General features: G+C 46.3%; 1 long non-coding RNA gene across 2 annotated transcripts in view; it reads right to left on the bottom strand.

Moving 5' to 3' along the window:
* Positions 1–5210, bottom strand: part of LOC105049635 (uncharacterized) — a 126149-nt gene extending 120939 nt beyond the window's left edge. For both annotated transcript variants that reach the window (XR_012138868.1, XR_012138867.1), the window contains exon 1: positions 4992–5210. This is a non-coding gene — a long non-coding RNA (uncharacterized lncRNA). The remainder of the gene's footprint in view (positions 1–4991) is intronic.
* Between the last annotated feature and the right edge of the window lie 17625 nt (positions 5211–22835).

Here is a 22835-nt window from a genome sequence, read left to right as displayed (position 1 = left end):
CGAACGAGCACCGAACTGATCGCCTCAGGAGATGTGGCCAAGTAGAGATACAAGGTCTCCCCGAGCTGCGGCTTTACGAGCAGCGGCGGGGAAGCCAAGTACCTCTTCAGGTCTTCAAAGGCCTGTTCGCATTCATCCGACCAAGAGAAACCGTTTGCCTGGCGCAGGGTTTTGAAGAACGGGAGGCACCTTTCAGCTGATCGGGAAATGAATCGGCTAAGAGCGACGATTCTCCCGTTCAGTTGTTGGACCTCCTTCTTGGTGTTCGGATGACGCATGTCGAGGATCGCCTTTATCTTCTCAGGGTTGGCCTCGATCCCTCTCTGAGAAACGAGGAATCCGAGGAACTTCCCCGAGGTCACCCCGAAGGCGCATTTGGTCGGATTGAGCTTCATTCGGTGTCGTCGAAGGGTGCGGAAGGTCTCCTCGAGGTCCTGAACATGGTCCGGGATCTGCGTGCTCTTTACCAGCATGTCGTCCACGTACACCTCCATGTTACGCCCGATCTGGTCTTTGAAGACCTTGTTGACGAGTCGCTGGTAGGTGGCGCCGGCATTCTTCAATCCGAAGGGCATCACCCGATAACAGTAGAGGCCCTTGGGGGTCACGAACGCGGTGTGCTCCTCGTCTTCAGGCGCCATCCGGATCTGATTGTACCCGGCGAAGGCGTCCATGAAGCTGAGCAGTCGAAATCCGGACGTCGCATCCACCAGCTGGTCGATCTTCGGGAGCGGAAAGCTATCCTTCGGGCACGCTCGATTGAGGTCGGTGTAGTCGATGCAGATCCTCCACTTCCCGTTGGCTTTCTTGACCATGACGACATTGGCGAGCCAATCGGGGTACGTGGATTCCCGAATGAAGCCCGCCTCGAGCAGCTTGTCCACTTCCTCGTCGATGGTCTTCTGCCTTTCTGGGGCGAAGGACCTTTTCTTCTGCCTCACCGGTTTCATCGTCGGGTCGATGTTGAGTCGGTGAGTCATTGTTTCCGGAGGGATGCCCGACATATCTGCTGCCGACCATGCGAATACGTCGGCATTGGCCGTCAGCAATTCTGCCAGTCGATGTCGTTCGGTGTCGGGCAATTGAGACCCGATCCAAACTTTTCTATCGGGATTTTCTCCTATCGGGATCGCCTCGAGCTGCTCGGCCGGCGAACCCCGCTCTTCCTCCTCCCGTTGATCCAGTTTGTCAATTGTCAGGGGATCCTTTGCCTCGTCGCTTTGGGCGGAGATTTGAAAGCATCGTCGGGCGAGCTGTTGATCTCCGCGCATCTCCCCGACTCCGTTTTTGGTCGGGAATCGAACAAGGAGATGGTACGTCGAGACGATCGCCCTGAGGGCGTTCAGTCCGGGTCGCCCGAGTATGGCATTGTAGGCCGAAGGAATTTGGACGACCGCGAAAATGAGGGAGACCGTGCTTTGCCGTGGTTCGGTACCGACCGTCACGGGCAGGGTGACTTCTCCTTCTGTCGTGACGGCGTCTCCGGCGAAGCCGATCAAGGGCGTGGAGACCCTACTAAGTCGATCCGTCGGTAGTCGCATTCGGGAGAAGGTCGAGTAAAATAAAACATTTGTCGAACTTCCATTATCAACAAAAATTCGTTTTACATCATAATTGGCTATTGTCGCCGACACAACAACAGCGTCGTCGTGGGGAGTCTGGATGCCCCGAACGTCGTCTTCCGCGAAGGTGATTACGTCGTTCGGTCGTGGCTTTTTCGTCGGCTCCCCCCCTGTAGACGTCCCCGATCCCAGCCGCTTGGAAATCATGTTGATGACCCCGGCCGTCGGCTGGTTAGTCGGTGCTTCTTCAGTCGGCTGGGGACGTCGATCGGCAGTCGGTCGGGTCGGCGGACCCTTTCGAAACTTGCCGAGATACCCCCGGCGGATGAGATTTTCGATCTCATCCTTCAACTGGATGCATCGCTCCGTGTCGTGGCCGTGGCTCCGATGGAACCGGCAGTACTTCCGATGGTCGAGGCCCTTTGCCTTCAGAGGCGGAGGCCGTCGCAGGTATTCCTTCCCTTCGATCTCCATCAAGATCTGCGCACGGGGAGCGGAGAGAGGAGTATAGGAGTCATACCTGGGACGCGCCGACCTCGGAGTCTGTCGGCGGGGTGATTTTTGGATCTGTCGGGGTGGAGAAAGCCGACTACCGGCCGGGGGCCTGCTTGGTTCGGCGGGCTCCCGACCTTTTCTTCGCTTCTCCTTCGGACCCCTGGGCTCGACCAGGCGTCGGTCGGACGCTCCTTCGTCCGCGCGCATGTACTTGTATGCGCGCTCCAGTAGCTCGGCGTATGTTCGGGGGAGGGTCTTGTCCAGAGAATAAGTAAATCGGGACGACCTCAGGCCCCTCTTCATGGCTGAGACCGCCATGTCTTCGTTGAGGTCCCGGACCTCGAGCGTGGCCGCGTTGAATCGCGCCACGAAGTGTCGGAGCGTCTCGTTTTCCCCCTGCTTGAGGGAGAAAAGGCTATCCGACGTTCGCGGCGGCTTTCGGCTGGTGCTGAAATGGGCCACGAACGAGTGCTCGAGCTGCGCAAAGGAATGGATGCTGCCCGATCGAAGACCGGAGTACCAAGCCCTGGCAGCCTTGCGGAGCATCGCGGGGAAGCCGATGCAGAAAAGAGCGTCGGTTGCCCCTTGAATCGTCATGAGAGCTTTGTAGCTCTCGAGGTGGTCGACTGGGTCGGTGGAGCCGTCGTAGGGCTCCACGTGCGGCATCTTGAACCGACTGGGAATCGGCTCGTCGAGGACCAGTCGGGAGAGAGGTTGGGCGGTCTGGAAGTCGACGTCGTTCGAAGACTTCTGGCCGTCCATCTGCAGTTGGGCGAGTCGGCGGTCGATCTCCTCGAACCGCCGCTCGTAGTCGTCCGCTCGTCGATGCTAGGAGACCCCAGGGGTGGAGCCTCCGGAAGACTCCGAAGGAGAGGCCGACGGTGTGCGCGGCCGCTTTTCCTTCCTCGCCCGTTCCAACGGGGAAGGAGAGGGCCGCTGGGACCGCCGGTCGTCGCGCCGAGGTTGACCCTCCTCCCCGTGGGAGCGCTGTTGGGAGTGCTCGCCTGGAGGCGGCAGGGGTCGGCGCGACCGTCGGCGGCTGCTCCTGGAAGGCATAGGTCGGGCCGCCGGTTGTTGCTGGAGGCTTTTGACTGCGTCGGTCAGTACGGTCATCTGCCGTACAATGGCCGCAATCTGCGCCTCCGTAGTCACTGCAGGGCGCGGAGAGCTAGGCTCCGCCGCCGGTGGTGGTGGAGAGGCCTCTTCCCGGCGGGAAGAACGCCTTGCCGACCCTGTGATTCTCGATCGTTGAGCTCTTGTCTTTGTCATGTTGACCCCTTCCTGGCGCGCCAATCTGTTGCGGCCAATCGCCTCGTCGCCCGATCGCCGGGAAGCGTGCACCTGCAAAAGGAAGTCCGCACTGACCGGAGGCGGCTCCGGCGGGGACCCTCCGACGGTCAAGTCAGAGAGGGGACTGGGCAACAGTGAAATGCAGATAGAGAGCTCTGAGAGGGAGAGAGAGAGAGAGAGGAGCGAGCCTGCGTATGTGGAAGAGACGGGCGGATCGATCCCTTGCACTGTTGCCTTCCCCGGTATATATAGTGGAGCACGGTATGACGCCATCATCAATGGCGCGGACAAGTGAGGAACTGTCAACTCACTGTAGGCTGTCAGAGCCGCCGTGAAAACATCATGTCGCCGTGTAGCCGTCTAATCACCAGGGTTGACCCGGCTCTCGGCGGGACAATGCCCCTAGGTAACCGTGCCGCATGTCCGTGTCAGAGCTGACAACGTCTGGCGGCCGTACGGCGGTTGGTGGAGTCAGCCGACCCAAGGTCGGTGGCCAGCAGAGTAGCGTCGGACTCCTCCGTCAGTCGGCGAGCTTCATGTGGGTCGGCTACCGGACCTCTGGGTTCAGTCGGTCGAGAATAGACCGTGGAATGGCCGTGGTTAGCCGCTGATGGCGTCCGTTGGCCTGCCGCCCGACTTACGATCGGCCAGTCGGAGTCGTTCGTCGGGCCGTCGGTTAGTCGGTCGGGCCGCCAGCCGGTCGGGCCCTCCGACAGTCGGTCGGTCGGTCGGGCCGCCAGCCGGTCGGGCCCTCCGACAGTCGGTCGGTCGGTCGGGGCCCCGAGGTCGGGCCCTCCGATAGTCGGTCGGTCGGTCGGTGGGTATCCCCCAACAAGACTTCATCCCACTCATCACGTGATAGTGTAAAAGATATGATTAAAATCAAGACCGTCAAAAGATCAGAAAGAAATATCCTATTAAGAATGCCAGTTGCAAGTCAAGGGGAAAACAGAGAATAGCATGAAAGATATATCAACAATCAAGTAAAACCACTTCAATCATTAAAGAATATCTCACAGAGACTAGATCCTTTTCCAACTCTGATACCTGCAGAACAATTTTTTACCTGTAATATAGCTAAAGAGGTGTTCAACCTCCACAAGAATTCAAGCAGCATTAGACATGTTAACAATTCAATCAAAACTAACCAAGAGATTTTTACACAATCATAGGAACAATTAACTCTATCAATTTATTCATAAAGGAAGATGATCTAACACCATGTTCAGCAAATCTATTGAAATTGGAACAGAAACAAACTCCAAGAACGAAAAAAATCATCAAAACCGACACGATGTTTAATAAATCACAAGAGACGAGTCCCAGAACTAGATGATCATCACAAAACTAGAACCCAACAAATCACAGCTAGGACGAAATAACAGGGAGATCACCACCTAATCCTAAAACCAGATTAGAGATCAAGAAAAAACCAAACCCGAACTCGAAACCAAGAACAATCACTGGAATCTAAAGAATCAAAATAGATAAGAAGAAGATATAACCCTAAAACTAGACTAGAAATAAAGAACCAACTAAAGCAAGAACACCGAAACCAAACACGAAAGTAAGAAACACGTAATCAATAACCGAATCAAGAATGCAAGAAAGGCGAAAAGCTAAGAAGGGGGACGGATCGCTTGCCTCCTCGTCGTCGTTCTTGTCTTCCAGCGGTGGCGGAGGATGATCGCGGGATCGCCGCTCCAGGAATGCGAAGAAGAAGGCCGAGATCAAGCTCGTAACCGCCCGCTCGGCATTCCTTCAAGCCTCTCGCGCGAAAGAGGGCTCAGATTCTCCATCTCAGGGGGTCCCATCGGCGGAACCGATGGGACAGAACGGGAGAGAGCGGGATGGAGCAGAGAGTACCAGGAAGGCGTTCTATATATATATATATATATGGGCGACGGTCAGCTTCACCCGCGCGCAAGTTTGAACGGCGTGGAATAGCTGGATGCTATAAAGGCCGTTACAGTGGATTTTGACGTTCGTCGTTAGATGCCCAATTTTTTATGCATTCAAAGGTCGATGGGTTCTTTATCGAAATAATATTAATTTTTATAAAAATTATGAAATTAATATTTTTTAAAATTATTTATAAAAATAATATTTAAATTAAAAATTATTTTTTTACAAAATATTTTTTTATGCTGACTCATCAATTTTATCATCAGTTGCGAAAAAAATGACGAATAGTATGAGTCACCCTACCATAGGATATCTATATTGATTGCCATATGGTAAGGTGACTCTATAAATTATTCTATGATAGGATGATTTTATAAGTTATTTTATTATAGGACGATTTTGAAACGTCTAGTATGTCATAATTTCTGACTATAATGCTTGTCACCGTATGCTGTTATTGACGGGCACAACTTCCTACTAACTCTATCGATCATCGCATTTCTTGGGAGAAATTAATAATTGGGATGGATGTACTTCACATGCATGCAAAATGCTCGTCATCTTACATTCATAGCTCATTAAGCCTTTATTATTAATGTGCAAACAGAACTCATAATATCACGCCCCGAACCCAACACCCGGGTCGGATACGTGATGGCCGCACACTCCTTAGAGCAAGCCCTAAAGAATATGCAAGGCCAAAATAAATCATTACAACCTTAACATCCATAACAATTAATTTCAACAATAATTCATAAAATCTTGTATAGGTACAAATTAAATTTCTTCAATTCTCTGATCAGGTACTATGACACTCTATCTATCCATCTGCTCATCCATAAATCTAAGCCATAGCCAATCATGAACATCCTGTATCTCTGAAAAGAAAAGAAAGATGAAAGGGTGTGAGCTTTACAGCCCAGTAAGAATTCCCATATCACACTGATATAGTAATATAATCTGAAAATAAGAATAAGCAAATAAATATAAAATCTCATGTTCAATGTCCAGAATAATACAAACATTCATAAATTTTCTGTCTTGTCAAAATAGATGCATCATCATATATTAACAGGTGAAACACTTTTGTTCAACAATTATTTCATGTCTTATCTTTCATTTCTCCTTTCATAATCATATGATTTTTAACCTTTTCTTTCTGGTTCTGGACTATCCAATTCTATACCTCAGTCATCATCCGGATCGAATCCATTTAAAAAATCTTTCAAAACTGTCCCAGGATGAGCTCCTGGCCGGCTGCCCCACGTACCAAAGCCCGTGAGAGGCTGTCCCAGGCATAAGCTCCTGGCGGGCTGTCCCAGGCATGAGCTCCTGGCCGGCTGATCCACCTGTAAGCCAGTGGGGGCTGTCCCAGTCATAAGCTCCTGGCGGGCTGTTCCACATGATAAGACTAGTCCATACCAATATTTCTTTCTTTTCATTTAATCATTATGTGTTGATTTCATCAAATCAATTCCGACTTGCATTATGATCAATTCAGATATGTCATATCCATATAATCATGCCATCAATCTCTGATACATATATATTGACATAACATACTCATGCTCAAAATCAAATAACAATATCTCAGATATAATAAATTCATCGATCTCAAATCCGACGATGCAAAACCGATAATGCAAGACCAACAGTAAAATAGCATATATATAATAGTGATCATGTACAGAGATTCTTACCTTTATCGGTGACTGATCCAAGCACAAAAATCAATATTCTTCTTTGATTTATGAATTTCTCTAACAAAATATTCCACTCGATATCTTATGCAGACAATCATCTCTTCGTAACCCTGATCAAATATAAAATCATATATGGAGAAAATTACCGATAATCGATCTGATAACACAAATCTAGGACTTCTCTCAGGATTAACCAAAATTAAGATTTATCTAAGTATCTGGATCCTCCACTGATCCATAAGACTTTTAGAGAGAGAAAATTCATAAAGAGAGAGAAAATTCTAGAGAGAGAAAGTAGAGAGAGAAAGTGGAGAGAGAAACCTTCGTATCCTTTCGATGAGGCAATCATGGTCGAGATCATCAGAGGTCCTATCAGGATGACTCAATATGAATCAAGTGTTACAAATTTTGAATAGGATCGGACTGGGATCAGATCTACCGCACGAATTTCGGAGCAATCTCAGATCATCTTATTTTCATCTCAATTTTATCCTAGGGTTCATGATGCAATCAGAGAGGAAGAAAAGATCCTAGAGAGACAAAATCCGTAAAGAGAGAGAAAAATCTAGAGAGAGAATCTAGAGAGAGAAAATATAAAGAGAGAAGGTAGAGAGAGGAGAGAGAGAAAATTTTTCTCTCTCCTTCTTCTTCTTATTTTATTTTATTTTATTTTTCTCTTTCTCTTTTTCTTTTTCTTTTTTCTTTTTTTTTTCTTTTTTTTTCTTTTCTTTTCTTTTTCCTTTTTTTCTTTCTTTTCTTCTTCTTCTTCCTTCTTCTTTTCTTTTCCCGTGGATTTCTTTGGGCCGAAACAGGAGAAGAATTAGAGGGACGTTTGTCCATGATCCGACGGACTGCGGTGGTATGGCTGATGGTCGGCCAGCAGCAACCAACGACGGTGGAGCCAGAGATGGCCGGCGATGATGTTCGGCCGGTGGAAAAATTAGAAAAATTGAAAAACAGGGGACCGCCCCTTTTTTCTTGAATTTCTCCGATCATTGGCCGATCACCGGCGGCCATGACCTTCGAGAAACATAGGCAGAGAGGTGGGGGTCCAAACCTAGGGGTGCGGCATCATGGATAGTGGCGCTGGTGGCCGGAAAAGGGAGGGAGATGGCTCGGCCGAACAGAGCAAAACAGGGTCTCCTTTTCTTCTCAATTTCTGGCAAAATCGGCCCGCCGGCAGCGAAGTTTGGGGCCAGAGGAGAAAGGGAAGAGCGAGAGAAAGAAAGGTCAGAGCCTTACCTGAGCTCCGGGGGCTTCTTTGACCTTCAATTTCTGGCGAACACGAGAAGAGGCTGCCGCGGCTTCTACGGAGAAAAGGAGAGGAATCGGACTCGAATATCACCGATGGAGGGTCTTGAGAGAGGGAGAGGCTTATTTATAGAGAATCCTAGAGTTCTAAGAGGCCTAGAGTCCTTCTCCGATCGGGATTCATCGGAGAAGAAGACTCCCTTCGGAAGTCTCCTTCCGTCCCTTTTTTTTTTTAATTTGGGTTATTACATTCTCCCCTCCTTAAAATAATTTCGTCCTCGAAATTAGGTTATGTCGTTCGAGATACCTATTTCAAAGTATACATTCTTCATGTCATTCTCAAGCTTACGATAATATCATATATATTATTTATTTCTCATGATCTTGTTATAACAAAAATTATTTGAAATCTCAAACTCATCCCTTCTTATTGATTTCTCAACTTTTTGAAGAACTGTAATATTTTGGACTTGTATTAATATACCACCCTTATTTGTCTAATACATTCCACTCGAAATTCATAATTATCTCAGACTACCCTTGATAGAAAAATAAAGAAAGGTCGAACATTGGACACTCTTCACGATTATCGATTTCTTTCTTCTCTTGACCTTCCAATAAATTTTATATGTAGACTCTCATCTTAAGAAAACCTCAATCTTCTATATCAGTCTAAGTAACAATATTAAATTTTAAAAAAATATGAGATCTATATCAGGACATTCTAAGTTTGAACTAATATCAGAACTATCAAGCTGTTAATAAACTTGAGATATCTAAAATTTTTTGGCATTATCTACAATGAAGCAACCTACTGACAAGATTATCCGGCTATGATCAGATTAGATCAAAATTTATAGTATCCTTTCATTATCAATAAAATCCTTCCTTATTTGCAACTAATATATTTCATCATAATATCTTTTTGATTTAAAAGATTAATATTTCTAATCAATTTAATCCACCCTGCCTTGCTGCATACTCTGATCTTAATTTATCAAATTATATAATTATATCAAAGATAAAAATATCCTTACATGTTAGATCGATTTAGGATAGATCCAACCTTCAAATTTCATATAAGACTTAGGGCAAAATTTTAAGTTTCTTTATCTCTACTATCTTTGGGTATAGCATATAAAAATTAAATCTTGATCCACTTCCTATATTTGAAATCATTGCATAAGTTTCATCACTCTTCAAGAATCTAACATATCTAGAATCAATTGGAGCTAACCTTAGATTTACCTTACAATCATTTAGATAATTCCTAAATCAATCTTTCTTTTTTTTTTTTTTTTAAAGAATTAATTCTAACTTGACAAACTAGAAGAATTCAAGCCAACATCCTTAAGTAGAGTCAACTTGATTATTTCTTATAGAGCTCCCTTCATCACAACCCTTAATATTAATCAATAAATCCATACAAAATCTTGTTATCCATACAAAATCTTATCCCTTGTATAAGTCATTTAAAATTTAACACTAGCAAGATGTCTTGGTTCAATTTAAAAATTCGAACTTTGACTTGAATAATTAATACACTTCACCATCTTCAATAATCATAAAAAAAAAAAATCTAATCCAAAGATAGTAATATGAATTATTAAAAAAAATTTATCATAACCTGTATATCATTCTCTGACACAATAAATTTTCTTCTTTAATTTAATAATAATATCAAAATATTTTTGAACCACTTAGAAAAGTAAGCTTTTGACTTGAAATTCAATGTAACTTGAAAGATCAAGGAATCATATTCAGAATATGATATTTGAGTAACTAAAAATTTTATTAAGATGTGTATCTCATATTCTCATAATAAAATTTCAAGTATATTTTTTATCTAAGATTGAGTTTCATATATGATCCTCTTATAAGTTCAATGCTCAAAAATATTTCTCTCTCATATGTTAAAATTTCTTTTTGGATCATATCCTAATTAACTTTCTTTGATAAGTCTAAATTCATAATGCTCAGACAATTATCATCGAAATTAAAAAAAATTATCATGATCTTCAATCATATAAGTTTTACATTCCAAAATCCTCTAGTATACTCAACATAACTTATCAATACCTCCCACTTTATTCCAAGGTCAACTCTTTTCATACTTAGGTCAACCTTACTAATTGAAATCTAAGATATAACTCATCAATTCTATTATAGATATCATATGCCACTTATACATAAATTTCATCTTAATATCTATTGATTCGAAATCTAAATATTGAATCTTCTCTTTTATATCTATCATGTTCCTCATGATCATAACCTAAGTTCAGATATCACTAGAATTACAATTCTGAATAATTATAATCTTAAACTCAAATACCACTTAAATCATATTTCCTAGTGATCATAACCTAAACTCTAATATCATTCTATCATACATTTAATGATCAAAATCTTAAACTCCGATATTATCAATCATACTTTAGTGATTATAATCCCAAAGTTTTGATATCACTTATATGACAATCCCTAGTGACCTTAAACTTGGGTTCTAGTACTGTTCTGTCATATCCTAATCACTTGTATCAGTCTCCGAATAAACGTAACCTAAGCTCTAAGCTCAAATGCCACTCTGTCACATCCTACTGATCTTACATAAAGTTTTAATATCTCTTCATAATCTCTAGTAATCTTAAACTTAAGCTTTGATATTATTCTATCACATCTTAATTATTTATATCATAATCTCCAATGATCATAACCTAAGCTCTAATATCACTCTGTAATATTCTAATCACTTATATTATAATCCCTAATGATCATAATCTATGCTCTGATACTATTCTGTCACGTCCCGAACCCAACACCCGGGTCGGATACGTGATGGCCGCACACTCCTTAGAGCAAGCCCTAAAGAATATGCAAGGCCAAAATAAATCATTACAACCTTAACATCCATAACAATTAATTTCAACAATAATTCATAAAATCTTGTATAGGTACAAATTAAATTTCTTCAATTCTCTGATCAGGTACTATGACACTCTATCTATCCATCTGCTCATCCATAAATCTAAGCCATAGCCAATCATGAACATCCTGTATCTCTGAAAAGAAAAGAAAGATGAAAGGGTGTGAGCTTTACAGTCCAGTAAGAATTTCCATATCACACTGATATAGTAATATAATCTGAAAATAAGAATAAGCAAATAAATATAAAATCTCATGTTCAATGTCCAGAATAATACAAACATTCATAAATTTTCTGTCTTGTCAAAATAGATGCATCATCATATATTAACAGGTGAAACACTTTTGTTCAACAATTATTTCATGTCTTATCTTTCATTTCTCCTTTCATAATCATATGATTTTTAACCTTTTCTTTCTGGTTCTGGACTATCCAATTCTATACCTCAGTCATCATCCGGATCGAATCCATTTAAAAAGTCTTTCAAGACTATCCCAGGATGAGCTCCTGACCGGCTGCCCCACGTACCAAAGCCCGTGAGAGGCTGTCCCAGGCATAAGCTCCTGGCGGGCTGTCCCAAGCATGAGCTCCTGGCCGGCTGATCCACCTGTAAGCCAGTGGGGGCTGTCCTAGGCATAAGCTCCTGACGGGCTGTTCCACATGACAAGACTAGTCCATATCATATATTTCTTTCTTTTCATTTAATCATTATGTGTTGATTTCATCAAATCAATTCTGACTTACATTATGATCAATTCAGATATGTCATATCCATATAATCATGCCATCAATCTCTGATACATATATATTGACATAACATACTCATGCTCAAAATCAAATAACAATATCTCAGATATAATAAATTCATCGATCTCAAATCCGACGATGCAAAACCGATAATGCAAGACCAACAGTAAAATAGCATATATATAATAGTGATCATGTACAGAGATTCTTACCTTTACCGGTGACTGATCCAAGCACAAAAATCAATATTCTTCTTTGATTTATGAATTTTTCTAACAAAATATTCCACTCGATATCTTATGCAGACAATCATCTCTTCGTAACCCTGATCAAATATAAAATCATATATGGAGAAAATTACCGATAATCGATCTGATAACACAAATCTAGGACTTCTCTCAGGATTAACCAAAATTAAGATTTATCTAAGTATCTGGATCCTCCACTGATCCATAAGACTTTTAGAGAGAGAAAATTCATAAAGAGAGAGAAAATTCTAGAGAGAGAAAGTAGAGAGAGAAAGTGGAGAGAGAAACTTTCGTATCCTTTCGATGAGGCAATCATGGTCGAGATCATCAGAGGTCCTATCAGGATGACTCAATATGAATCAAGTGTTACAAATTTTGAATAGGATCGGATTGGGATCAGATCTACCACACGAATTTCGGAGCAATCTCAGATCATTTTATTTTCATCTCAATTTTATCCTAGGGTTCATGATGCAATCAGAGAGGAAGAAAAGATCCTAGAGAGACAAAATCCGTAAAGAGAAAGAAAAATCTAGAGAGAGAATCTAGAGAGAGAAAATATAAAGAGAGAAGGTAGAGAGAGGAGAGAGAGAAAATTTTTCTCTCTTCTTCTTCTTATTTTATTTTATTTTATTTTTCTCTTTCTTTTTTTCTTTTTCTTTTTCTTTTTTTCTTTTTCCTTTTTCTTTTCTTTTCTTTTTCTTTTTTTTTCTTTCTTTTCTTCTTCTTCTTCTTCCTTCTTCTTTTCTTTTCCTGTGGATTTCTTTAGGCCAAAACAGGGGAAGAATTAGAGGGACGTTTGTCCATGGTCCGACGGACTGCGGTGGCATGGCTGGTGGTCGGCCAGCAGCAACCAACGGCGGTGGAGCCAGAGATGGCCGGCGATGATGTTCGGCCGGTGGAAAAATTAGAAAAATTGAAAAACAGGGGACCGCCCCTTTTTTTCTTGAATTTCTCCGGTCATTGGCCGATCACCGACGGCCATGACCTTCGGGAAACATAGACAGAGAGGTGGGGGTCCAAACCTAGGGGTGCGGCACCATGGATAGCGGCGCTGGTGGCCGAAAAAGGGAGGAAGATGGCTCGGCCGAACAGAGCAAAACAGGGTCTCCTTTTCTTCTCGATTTCTGGCAAAATCGGCCCGCTGGCAGTGAAGTTTGGGGCCAGAGGAGAAAGGAAAGAGCGAGAGAAAGAAAGGTCAGAGCCTTACCTGAGCTCCGGGGGTTTCTTTGACCTTCAATTTCCGGCGAACACGAGAAGAGGCTGCCGCGGCTTCTAAGGAGAAAAGGAGAGGAATCGGACTCGAAGATCACCGGTGGAGGGTCTTGAGAGAGGGAGAGACTTTTTTATAGGGAATCCTAGAGTTCTAAGAGGCCTAGAGTCCTTCTCCGATCGGGATTCATCGGAGAAGAAGACTCCTTTCGGGAGTCTCCTTCCGTCCCTTTTTTTTTTTTTTTTAATTTGGGTTATTACACATAATTTGCAAATTTTTGTCAACAAAAAGGAATCCTTTCAATCAAAAATCCCCAAACCCTAAGACTATGCCATGCTTCTAACAAGGTTAAGCTCTCAAAACCTCAAAGAACTAGCTCACACCACAGGAGCTCTCCTTCCCCATGTATCTCCAAAAAAAAAACAAAGGAAATAAAAAGACTAAGAAGCATACTACCACGAAATAAATGATTAATCTACATGGATAAAGGTCTTACTTTCTAATCAATGCATGGAGAGGAGCTGAGGGAGGCTGCACATGGATCGAAGATGGGGGAGTTAAGGGAGAGGGAGAGAGACAGAGAGAGAGAGGGCGAGATCAAGCGCCCTTTCGTCTATGCGAGAGAAAGAGGGAGAGAGACAAAGAGAGGGAGAGACACCCTTCTGCCCACACGAGAGATAGAAAGGGAGAGAGACAGGGAGAAAGAGAGATCAAGCGACTGTCGCAGGGTTTTGGAGAGACAGGACTGTAAGGTTTTGGAGAAAGAAATCGAGAGCAGAGGACTCTCAGGTTTTGAGATCTATGAGTAAGTCACCTAATGGTAAGATAACCCATAGAGTCATCTTATGGTAAAGTGACTTCCACATTGTCAACCATGTCCCCCGAGCTAATTCAGTTAGCATAGAAAGTTATCTTATGATAGGACAACTTCGTGTATGGATAGTAATTTCGTAAATAATTTGAGAGAAGCATTATTTTATAATTTATTTTATAATAAATATTATTTTGATAAAATTACCCAGGTCCATGGGATCATAACCGTTATAACGGCAATGGCTTCAGCCAAGCATAATAAATTTTTAACTTTTAAGATAACTAATATAGAAATAAATTATAGTTATTATTTCTCATTGCAATAAATTGGTACAACATTAATAACAACCTTTTCTTCACTTGTAAATTCTTTCAAATAAAATATGCTTTCCAAAATTCAAAATTATATCTCAAAATTCCCACTTGATAGTAATTTTATGATCCAAAATTAATATGATTTTATAATAGTAATCATTATTTTAGTGCATATTTTAATATTATAAGATTGTTTTAAAGCACACAATAGCTATTGTAACCATTAAAATGATCTATTATATAAATATTATAATTATAATTTGGAAAATATTTATGCACAAATGTATAGTGAGCCTTTCATAGTTTACAAATCCCTAAAAGTTTCCTATAAATTGTTTCTGCTTGCAATTTTTTTATGAATAGTAGAATTACAAAAATTATTTGAAAATTTTTGAAAGGACATTCAATTATTTGTAGATTACTCTTTGCCCCATGGATGCTGAAAACAAAATTACATCCATGTTCTTAATTAAAATTTGATTTAATTAGAGAGAGAAATAAGTGGAAGAGAAATAGATGAGAGGAGAAAAGGCACTATGGTATCTATAATTGACACAAATTTTAATCATTGATTAAGAATATTAGTTAATTATACAAGGGTGACCAAAACATTAAATTGGAAAAGCTAATTCCAACTAAAAATATTTTTCCAATCATGTGGGATAGTTCAAACATTTGTATAATGATGGCCAAAACTCAAGGACCACAAAACTCAATTTTATTTGCTTTTAGAAGTACTTTTGATTTAAATGCTGAATTGAGGCCGCTAAAATGTGTCATGAGTAGATCTCTAACTTAGCAAATTGATTTATCATGAGAGCTAATCCTAGCTCAACCAAAATATATCTCCCAACCATATCCAAAGCCAATACAATGTTGAGTCTTGAATTATCTAACCCCATACAACCAAATCTCATTTTATGCTGATCTGAATGGGTTAGTATTTCGTTCAATCGGGTTGGATTAGGTTTATTGGCTTATGTCAAGTCATATATGTAATTCAAGAATGGCAAAACGTTTTTAACATTCATATTACATTAACATCCGAGTGGTTGAAATCTTATATGTATTATCCAATTTTATGACCTAATAGAATTGAAGATATAGTTGAACAAAACATATAAATGAATATAATTGGATTGGATTGGATTTTGATTAAGTTAAGCACAATCCTAACCTGTCTTTAATTGGGATAGGGTTGGAATTTTCAAGCCTAGTCCAACTTAAATTTATAAAAAACTGTGGAGCAATCCAACCAAATTAGCGAGTTGTATTTGTTGGATTTAGCCAAGAATGAATTTCGACTTAAGAATAAGATTGCTCCATTGCAATCTAAAGGTCATTCATATGAAACATGAAAATAACCTTTCCTTACATCAGGGTCAGGTTGCGTATTTCATTCTTGCTACATCCCGTAAGGCCGGGAACCTCATGCACTTGACAGCTCTGAAAAACTATATATTTCATGCATATCTGTGAAGATTCTAAACTGCCTTTCACCATGACCTCATACGAGGTAGATTCCCATCAGGTGGAGAAACGTCAATCTCGATGAGAAAATTTGATGCTCGTACATCCAAATTTTACAACATCTAGCCTAACAGTCTCCCATCACGTCAGTCAAGTGACGAGAGGGTGTGGGGTTGGGGGTCGCAGCACATTCTATGTTGCATCTGATTTGAGGTAGAAATGAACAAAACCCACGCAATAGGGCTCGGGAGCCCAAGGACTTCACCTGGGTCGTGGAAAGGGACACTTTGATAGCCTGGCCTTTTGGTTTAGCTCCGGGGGTGAAAGAGAAATTATTGCCTGGACCACGCCTAGGTAGACCAGCACAAATCTCGGTGCGTGGTGGATAATGCGCAATCGGGGATTCATGAAATACAAGAGTTAATGTGGCGTGTTATGCACCCAAGGATTTGGGAGGTTTACCTGGGCGTGGTCCAGGCAATAATTTATTCTGTGGGAAAATGAAAGAAAATAAAGAATGCACATCACCCATCTAAGAATCCCCACAAGAAATAACCTATTAAATCCGATCTTCGTCTCGAAGAGAAAAAAAGGGGCAAACTGGAAACTGATTTCAGTTTTTCTTTTGTCCTTTGATAACACTAGTCAACACGTATGGTGATTTTAGGAGTTAGTACGAAGAACTTGCGTTGGCGATCTGCCCTCAGCTTAATTTCAGCCTGAATTTCCCATCCTACTTCTAAAAAAAGAAAATTTAAAATTATTTATCTAGACAAAAAAACAAAATATTGATTTTAACAGAGAAGCGTTCGATCATATATTTTAGAAAACACATTTCAAGAATCCCCTTTGTACCAGCGGAGAAGTGTCCAATTTGTGTTTTTCTTTTTGAAAAAAATAAATGCATGGTTTTATAAAGGTAACTGTTGCGGCCAATCACCTCGTCGTCCGATCGTCGGGGAGCGTGCACCTGCAAAAGGAAGTCCGCACTGACCGGAGGCAGCTCCGGCGGGGACCCTCCGACGGTCAAGTCAGAGAGGTGACTGAGCAACAGTGAAATGCAGACAGAGAGCTCAGAGAGAGAGAGAGAGGGAGAGAGGAGCGAGCCTGCGTATGTGGGAGAGACGGGCGGATCGATCCCTTGCACTGTTGCCTTCCCCGGTATATATAGTGGAGCTAAGTATGGCGCCGTCATTAATGGCGCGGACAAGTGAGGAACTGTCAACTCACTGTGGACTGTCAGAGTCGCCGTGAAAACGTCATGTCGCCGTGTGGCCGTCCAATCACCAGGGTTGACCCGGCTCTCGGCGGGACAATGCCCCTAGGTAACTGTGCCGCATGTCCGTGTCAGAGCTGACAACGTCTGGCGGCTGTACGGTGATTGGAGGAGCCGACCGATCTAAAGTCGGCAACCAGCTGGGTGGTGTCGAGCCCCTCCATCGGTCGGCGAGCTTCATGTGAGTCGGCCATCAAACCTCGGGGTTCAGTCGGTCGGGATGGATACGCCCGACATACCCCCAGTCGGCGATGGGCCGTTGGACGGCCGGCGGTTAGCCGCTGATGGCATCTGTCAGTCGGTCGCCCCGACCGACGATTGGTCGGTCTATCGACCAGTCGGAGTCGTCCATCGGAGGCGGTCGGGCCGCCAGTCGGTCGGTCGGGCCGCCAGTCGGTCGGGCCCTCCGGCAGTCGGTCGGCGGGTATCCCCCAACAGTTGCCCCCCTCCACTCCTAAGTCGGGTGGTGAGCTGGCCGATGCTTCCATTCGGACAGCAATCCGGGACGACTGGGAGTGGATTTGTCGCACGTGTAGATCCGACCGTACTGCCGGATGATCCGATGTCAGATGCCTCATGAATGTCCAGCGATCCGGACGTCCAGTCGATGTCAGAAGTCACGTCGGCGTCAGGTGTCAGACGCCACGTCTTGTCGTCGTCAGTCGTTACGTCGGTGTCAGAAGATCGGGCGCCGGACGATACGGCGTCAGTCGATCGGATGTTCAGCGCCGATCACGGGAGAGAGGGCCGCTGTCAGGCGTCCCATCGGGAACGCGAACCGGCGCGGGCACGTGAATGCAGAGCCGCGCCCAGCGTGCCACGTGTCAAGGTGGTTGGCCGGCGCCCCCTCCGGCATTTAATGTGGGCGGTGCGGCCGTCCCGGGACGGGGCACGCCGACTCACCATCCAACCGGCGGGCGCCACACGTCGCGCATCTGCAGGTCTTCGGTCGGCACGGAAGCATCTCGGCCGTCGGTCGGCCCTATATATATAGGACCTCCCGGACCCCTGACCCACATTTGCAACATTTCACTGGGGAAACTCTGTCCGGGCGATTTCTCAGTCATCGCGGGCAGAGCTCTTCTTCGCTTGCGGAGGGTCCATTTGGTTCGTGGTCCCCCCTTCTCCTTCTTCTTCCTTTCCTTCTCTTTCTTTTCTTTCGGTTCCGGCATAATGACCAGGAAACCGACTCAGGGAGCTCGGTCGGGGAACCCGACCGACGACTCCCGATCGGCTCCGGAAGATGAGGCTTCCTCGCTTTCGGGGCCGAACGTCGATCGGCTTCGGGAGCACTATCGCATCCCGGAGCAGTTTCGGCTCTCCGCTCCAGGGGTCGACGGTCGGGTCAACAACCCTCCGCCTGGCGATCTGGCGTTGTACGTTGAAGACCTTCGCGCGGGTCTTCGACTTCCGATTCCGGAGTTCGTCCGGAATCTACTTGATTACTACGGACTCTGTCCGGCGCAACTGGCGTCGAACTCTGTTCGTTTAATCATTTCTTTCGCGCTGTTGTGTCAGCTCTTGCCGACCAACCCCCGCGTTTCACTCTTCCGGGCCTTCTTTGTGCTCCGACCCCACCCTAAAGCCCGAGGGTGGTGGCTCTTCAACCCTCGGAAGGGTCTCGCTTTCATAACTGGTCTTCCATCGTCCATTCATGGATGGAAGAACCAGTTTTTCTTTGTTTCCTCCTCTTCTTCTTGGGGCTTTCCTTCTCGTTGGGGTATACCCCGAACCGAGGCCAACGACAACAGTCGGGTGGATGCGGACGACCGGGAGGACTTCCACCGACTGAAGGACATGTCGGTACCGAAGCAGAGGGAGCTTGTTACCGAACAAGCTCTCTATGATGCCGGCTTGAGTCTGGTCCCCCGAATAGGTATCGCCCGATCCTCCGGCTTTTCTTTTTGTTCATCTTTTGGTCGGGCTTTGGTCCAGCCTTTAACGCTCTTGTCGGTATTGCAGGGATACCACCGAGGATGAGGCCGACGGATGCCGAGATTCGGCAGTTCACCACGAGGAAGAGGCCAGCGTCGGGGGCCGGCCCTTCGCGCCCTGCAAAGAAACCAACCCCAGCTCCGCCAACCGTCGAGGCGTCGGCGACCGACCAGTCGGAGCCGGTCATAGCCCTCGTGGCTCCGACGGTCCAAGCTGAGGAGAGGCCGACTGAGGAGGTGGCCGAAGAAATATCGGCGGTTTCACCGGTGCGGGTGGAGCCGGATGATGTTCGGGGAACCGAACATCGTCCGGCGGCGTCCGTTGGCGCAACGGGGGGCGCCGGGTCGAACTCCAGCGTGCCGTCACTGCCAGTCCCGTCGGTCGGGGCAGCTGATCGGGGGAAAGCCCCGATGGAGCCTGCGGAGGAAGATAGGTCGGGGAGCCACTCAATGCCTCCCAGTGCATACTACCCCGAGGGTGCGTCGGCGTTGGCCGACCACAACCTTGCGAGGAGGTTGTGCCAAGGGATCCTCCTCCCAGCCGACGTAGAGTCGCTACGGTCTCAGCAGGTGGCCGAGATGCTGTCGCGGTTCTACCCGACGATGGTTGAGGTAAGCTTCGCATCACTTTTTCCTTTAACTTAGAAATTTTTCGGGTTATGCGATTCTGACGAAGCTTTTTGGTCGGCAGCTGATCTTCACAATGTCCGAACTGGAGGCCGGGTACCGAAGGTTCGGCAACGTTCGGGCGGCCTTCAAGGAGAAGTCGGCGGCGGCCGAAGCTGAGAGGGCAATGTTGGCCGACAAACTCCAGCAGTCGGCCGACCGGGAGGCCAAGTTAGTCGACGAGGTCTCCCGGCTTGGGTCCAAACTCCGGTCGGCCAAGAAAGAGGCCAAGCACAAAGGTCGGGCCATGCGCCGTCTTCGACGCGAACGGGATGGTGCAACTGCCGAACTCCAAGGGGAACGCGAGCAACTTCGGGTCAGCTTGGAGAAACTCGCGGAAGCCGAAGAGGAGCTGTCCATCGCCCAGATCGACGCCGAAATGGCGAGGGTCGAGGCGGAGTCGGCGAGGCAGGAGCTCGCCCGTGCTGAGGACGAGGCAAAGTCGGCGAGGGAGTCGGCCGACCGGGCGGTGGAGGACTTCCGGTCCTCCGACCAATACTGGGAGGAGATACTCGAATCGGGCTTCGCCTCATACCGGGTCGGGTTCGAGGACGGTCGGGACGCCGTCCATGCCTTGTACCCGGAGCTGGACGTCAGCCGCATCGTCCCGCCGCTAGCCGAGGAGGAAGGAGTCGAAGGAGAAGGAACGGAGGAGATGGCTGACCAGCCGTCGGGAGGCGTCATCGTGGTGGAGGAGGCCGTCCCGGAGCAGGTGCCGACCGAAGTTCCTTTGCCAACTGAAGCCCATCCTTCGGCGGCCGACTCAGCGCCGCTAATGGCCGAGACGCCGATCATCCCCGATCCTCCGTCGGTCGAAGAGATCGACTAGGACGGATGATCGGCCCTGCCGACTATCTTTGCTTTTTGTTTTCTGAAAATATATGTAATCGGGCCTCGACCCGACTTTGTAATTTCTTTTCACCAATGAATGAAACTTCTTTCTTTCTCTTCTTGTTTGTAATGTCGATTATTGCTGCAATGTAGAACTTTAGTTGCTAACTTAAGTAAGTCGCTAACTCACGTAAGTCGGTAGGACTTCGACAGCTTGCGCAGCCCCGAAAGTAGAATGGGTCCCGACTTTAGGTCGGCTTCCGATAGTCAAAGTCGTCAGTCGGGTGTATCTATTGAGTCGGGAGCCGACCGAACCTGGCAAGGGTTCGGTAGCCGGACTTCCATAGATGCATTTAGTCGGTCGTCGTCCGGCGCAGTGTCGGGGGAACAATAGTAAGTCGGGTCCCCATGCTCTTGCGTCGGGTTCTGTGTCTTTTGACAGACGGTAGCAAGCCGAATGTCGTTCAACTGGCCGTAGGTCGGTCGTCAAGTCGTGGATGCGACTAAGGCCGCGTCGTGTGATAGACGGTGGTAAGCCGAATATCCCTCGACCGGCCGTAGCCTGGTCGGAAGTCGCGACAATAGTCGCGTTGGCTTTTAGCCTTTCTTTGGTCGGGGCCCGATCGGCCTGTCGGCTGGTGGATTCTGCCCGAAAATTCGATCGTAGAAGGAGTATGAACTCCCGTCGCAACAGATGCATCGGCCTTTGTCAGGGGCGGATGTGTTGCCGAAAGTCGAAGGAGTGTGACTCCCGTTTGTAAGAGTCCGTCGGCCCTTATGAAGGTCCGACGAGTCGTCGAAGGAGTGTCGACTCCCGTTTGTAAGAGTCCGTCGGCCCTTGTGAAGGTCCGACGAGTCGTCGAAGGAGTGTCAACTCCCGTTATTGTAGATGCGTCGGTGCTCGCAAGAGTCCGATGGGCCATCGGTGCTACGTCGATACGCTGTGGCTGAGCGCCGATCACTAGTCGAAGATTTTAAGACTCCGAGATTTCAAACTGAACTTGTATACCGACTATTGAATTACAAAATTCACTGATAATACAGCTTCAAATTGTCGGCGTTCCAAGTCTGGGGAATGGGTTTCCCCTCAAGGGTCTCCAGCCGATAGGCCCTTGGCCCGAAGGTGTCCGCAACCTTGTAGGGTCCTTCCCAGTTGGGAGCCAGCTTCCCTTGGTCCAAGGGCTTCGACACTTCTGCCTTCCTCAAGATGAGGTCGCCAGGCCTAAAAAGCTTTGGTTTGATCTTGGCGTTGTAGTACCGGGCGTCCCTCTGTCGGTACGAAGCCATTCGAATTTGAGCCTCGTCTCGCAGCTCGGGGAGGAGATCTAAGTTGGCCCTCCGACTTTCGGAGTTGTCTGGCTCTCGGTATTGCTCGACCCTTGAAGATGGCAGGCCAATCTCGAGCGGGATCATAGCCTCCATCCCGTAGGCCAAACTGAACGATGACTCCCCAATCGGGATGCGGGGGGTCGTTCGGTAAGCCCACAGAACGGAGCCCAGCTCGTCGACCCAGAGACCTTTGGCTTCATTCAGTCGGGTCTTGAGTCCATGGAGCAAGGTTCGGTTGGTCACCTCAACCTCACCGTTGGACTGTGGGTGCCCGACTGAAGTTAGCCGGTGGCGGATGTGGAACCTGGCGCAGAAGTCTCTGAAGTCTTGGTTGTCGAATTGCCGTCCGTTGTCAGTGATGATGGTGTGCGGCAATCCGAACCTGAAGATGATGGACTTTTGGATGAAGTCCTCCATCTTCCGCTCGGTGATCTGCGCCAAGGGTTTGGCCTCGATCCACTTCGTGAAGTAGTCGATGGCGACAACGATGAATTTTCTTTGGCCCGATGCTGGCGGGAATGGACCGAGAATGTCGACTCCCCACTGGGCGAAGGGCCACGGAGCGACAATGGAAGCGATTTGGCTGGCCGGTTGGTGCTGGATGTTGGCATACTTTTGGCATGGCTCGCACCTCCGGACCAACTCTGCTGCATCCTTCTTCATGGTCGGCCAGTAGTAGCCTTGTCGCAGGACCTTGAAGGCTAGGGATTTGCCTCCCAAGTGATTTCCATAAATTTCTTCGTGAACCTCTCGGAGAGCGTAGTCGGCGTCGGTCGGCCCCAAGCACCTAAGCAAAGGGAGGGAAAACGACCTTTTGTAGAGTCGGCCGTTCATGATCACATATTGCGAGGCCGACCAACG

Source organism: Elaeis guineensis, chromosome 2 (assembly GCF_000442705.2).
Source record: "Elaeis guineensis isolate ETL-2024a chromosome 2, EG11, whole genome shotgun sequence".
NCBI classification, from domain to species: Eukaryota; Viridiplantae; Streptophyta; class Magnoliopsida; order Arecales; family Arecaceae; genus Elaeis; species Elaeis guineensis.
Note: the sequence above shows the minus strand (reverse complement) of the source record. Positions and strands in the feature narration are given on the sequence as shown.